Below are 4,122 nucleotides of genomic sequence, written 5' to 3'. Positions count from 1 at the left end.
TCTAGCCCTAACTGGTTTGGCTCAGTGGATAGAGCGTCGGCCTGTGGACTCAAAGGTCCCAGGTTCGATTCCGGTCAAGGGCATGTACCTTGGTTGCGGGCACATACCCAGTAGGGAGTGTGCAGGAGGCAGCTGATAGATGTTTCTCTCTCTATCCCTCTTCCTTCTTCTCTGTAAAAAATCAATAAAATATATATATAAAAAAAATTTCTATATGTGACATGGCACCAGAGTTAAGTTAGGGTTTTTCAAAATGCTGACACGCCGAGCTCAAAAGGTTCGCCATCACTGCCCTAGGTCAGCAGATACTGGGGACCACATGGGCCCTGACCCAGCGTGAAGGGCAGAGAAGGTTTCTTAGCTGAAGCCCAATGGCCTCAGAAGGCATTAGCTCAGTAAAGAAGGGCTGTCACTAGGCCTGTGACTTTGAACAAACCCCTTCACTTCTCTGAGCCTCTGTTTCCTTACCTGTAAAATGGATATTACTATCAGCTCTCCCTAGGCCACCAGGGGTGTTGAGCATGGAAAGGTTAGAGCAGAATTCTCATGAAGTACAACAAAGTATTATAACCCAACAAAAGAAAGGATAAGAGGCGCAAAGAGGCACTCCATAGAAAAGGAAATACAGATAGTCAAAAAACCAGAAAAGCCCTAGCCGGTTTGGCTCAGTGGATAGAGTGTTGGCCTGAGGACCGAAGGGTCGTGGGTTATTTCCAGACAAGGGCACGTACCTTGGTTGCAGGCTTCTCCCCAGCCTGGGCCCTATTCAGGGCACATGCAGGAGGCAACCAATCAATGTGTTTCTCTCACATCAATATTTCAAAATATTGCACAAAAACGTGCCATGTCTAAAAATCAATGGAAAAATATACTCGGGTGAGGATTAAAAGAAAGACAAAAACAAACAAACAAACAAAAACCAGGAAAGATATTCGGTTATAGCTTGACAATGCCTCCTCATGTGGAGTAGCCACATGGCCCACTGCCCTGAGCTCTTCTGCAAATGTGCACTGGAGTGTGCACAACACTCAGAGCAGCCCTGTTCACAAGTGCAAACACCTGGAAACATTCAAATGCCCACCCACTGGAGAGAGGATGAATGCTATAGTCACACATTGGAATACTGCACGCAGCCAGAATGCACTACACTAGCATACAACGATATGGATAAACATTAGCAGCATAATATTAAGTAAAAAGAAGTTCCCCAAATTACATACAGCAAGATGCCCTTTTTGTAAATTTAAAAACAACTAAGATTAAAATGTACACTTTAAGGAAATCCACAGATGCAAAAAAAAAACTATATAAAAAGGGAATGATGGGCACAGGAGGGGATGGTTATCTTGGGTGGTGGAGCAGTAGGAGAATGGGTGGGGGAACTATATAATGAGATGTAGGACATTGTAAAGGTCCTAGTTGTTTTGGTTTTTCTGGGAGTCAAACAACTGGTGAGAATGTGTCATGCACAAAAGGTTATGAATCATTCAATTCTGTGCCCTGAGGTCTAATTATAAAGAAAAGAAACAGGACAATCTCAGGACATTCCTATTTGATTTTGGAATGGAATGGTCAGGAGATGCTGGGGATTACAGGGCACTGACACAATATGAGGGCAGAGAAGGTTTCTTAGGAGTCAGGAGCCAGAGTTCTTTCCTGGAACTCATTGCTGCTGCTTATTATTATTATTATTATTACTATTTTTAATTTAAAGTATTACATATGTCTCCTTTCGGAACTCATTGCTTCTTACTCCTCATCTTTCTCCCCCTTAACGACCTGAGGCCCAACATTATCCATGACTTTGACCATCATAACCTTTCCACCTTGATTTCCCCAATGGATTCTATAGCTGTGATCTTGCTGAGTAGACTCACGGAGTAGATGGACTATTGTTTTCATTCCCCTTTCACAGGTGAGGAGCCTGAGTCCCGGAGGAAGAGTGACCTGCTAGATTCACGGGGCACATCTGTAAGGGTGACTGCATTGGGCCCGGCTCTGGACTCCCAGCACAGTGTTCCTCTCTCCACCCTGATGCCCAGTGCTCCCAGGCCCCTCCTAGATGAGTCTTTTGAGGACTGAAAACACCCAGGTCCCTCTGAGTCAGGAAAATAACTGTGTCTCACCCTGAATCAGAAGGGGCTGGAGGTTGGAGGACCCATGAGGAGCTGTAAGCGGCCAAGCCACTCTGATTGGGTGAGCTCCCCATTGTTGGAGGCCCAGCCTGGATCCTTAAACAGGGGACTCCTGACCCAAAGCCCCAAGCCAGTTCATCTCACAGCCACGCTGCAGGGGGCTGGGATCCTGTGACCCGGGTCTCCATTCTGCATCAGTTTGCCCATCTGTGAAATGGATATAAGAACCTCTACCCCAGAAGTGACGTGAAAACAGAAGATGACAGGGTGTGAGTTTGGAAAAGTATACATTTCAGGTGGTAGGGGACATCATTATTGGAAGAGAGCAGTGACTCCTGGGATGAAGGTGCCCCTGCCACACTACAACTGCCTCAAAAGAGGAGAAAGAAAACTCTAGAAGAGACAAGAGTCTGACTTCAAATAGAGGCAGAGAGAGGCCAGACCCACTCCCCACTTGTCAGATGTGGCAACTGAGGCCAGGGATTTACCCAAGGTCACACAGCAAGGCAAGGGCCGAGCGGCACTGGGCCAGGCAGGGCTTGCTTCCTCATCATCCATTTCCCAGTAAAGAGAGAAAAACGTGCTTGTCCCCCCTCAAGGCAGAAGTGAGACACAGCTGCAGTGAGGGACTCACAGGGAAGAGGCTGGTCGCAGGTCACAGAGAAAGAGCTTTCTTCTCCCTGCAGAGACTTTCCACAACCCCAGGGAAGCAGCAAGCAGGGCCCGGGGGCCTGGGCGAGTCCTACTTCTCTCATGCGGTCGTCAGGCAATCCCTCCAGTGTCTACCATCCTGCCCTTTGCCCAGCCCTGCCCCTCTCATCTGGACCAGGGCCTCCTGCTCCCAGGTCCTCCCATCTTAGGCCCAGCCTCAGTCCTCTTGGGCTGAGGGGACCAGAAGGATCCTCTGCTCCTGGGGAAGGTGAGCCCAGAACCAAGGAGGAGGAGGCTGCTGGGGCCAGGAAAGGCTGTCTGGAGGAACATGGTGTTTGAAGCTCCTGAAATCTGAATTTGAGTCATCGCAGTGGCTGCCATTTCCTAGCTGTAACACTGGTGGTCAAAGTTACTTCTCCTTCATGACCCATAGAAGGGGTAATAATATCTACCTCCAAGGGTGGTCCAAGGACTAAATAAATGAAATAATATTACCAATACATCCAAGACGCTGCACAAATCCCCATTCGTCCACTCGGATGCAGCGCTGTCATGCATTTAAACTGGGCCAGGGAAAATGAATGGGACCTGGTAGAGGCCGGCGGGGAAGGGAAAGCCCCAGTTTTCCCTAGGACGCGAGACTTGCCAAACCAGACTGGGAGTAGAGGCCTGGGGGAGAGGTAGGAGGGAGAAGCGATCCACACCTTTCCTGTCAAGGAGGGTGGAGCAGCTGTAGGTTTGGCTGTGGCGAGTCGAGGGCGGTCCTATCGAAGATCCTTCTGTACGCGAGGCCGAAGGAGGGAGTGCACTTTGTGAAGGGATTAATTTTTAAAAGGCTCCAGGCCCTAGCTGGTTTGGCTCAGTGGATAGAGCGTCGGACTGCGGACTGAAGGGTCCCAGGTTCGATTCCGGTCAAGGGCACATTTCGGGGTTGCGGGCTCGATCCCCCCAGTGTGGGGCGTGCAGGAGGCAGCCGATCCATGATTCTCTCTCATCATTGATGTTTCTATCTCTCTCTTCTTCTCTGAAATCAATAAAAATATATTTTAAATAAATAAAAATTAAAAGGCTCCTGAAGGAAGTAGGAAGCAACTGAAAGGAAGTAAAGGAAGCGGTCTTTCCTACCCTCCGAGGGGTTCTGGGTGGTGGGTGCTGATTTACCTGCCCAGGATTTCCAGGGGGGTGGGCAAACCCGGCCGGTAGAGGGCGCAAGAGCCACGTGCCCTGGAGCTCAAGGGAAGGAGGAGGAGGCCCGGCGCCGGGCGGGCAGCTGGAAACCTGAGAGCGGGCGGGGGCGTGGTCACAGGCGTGGGACTGGTTGGGGGAACCTGGGAGC

Source organism: Myotis brandtii, unplaced genomic scaffold (genome assembly GCF_000412655.1).
Source record: "Myotis brandtii unplaced genomic scaffold, ASM41265v1 scaffold244, whole genome shotgun sequence".
Classification (NCBI taxonomy): Eukaryota; Metazoa; Chordata; class Mammalia; order Chiroptera; family Vespertilionidae; genus Myotis; species Myotis brandtii.
The sequence above is the reverse complement of the archived record's forward strand: the minus strand, read 5'-3'. Positions refer to the sequence as shown.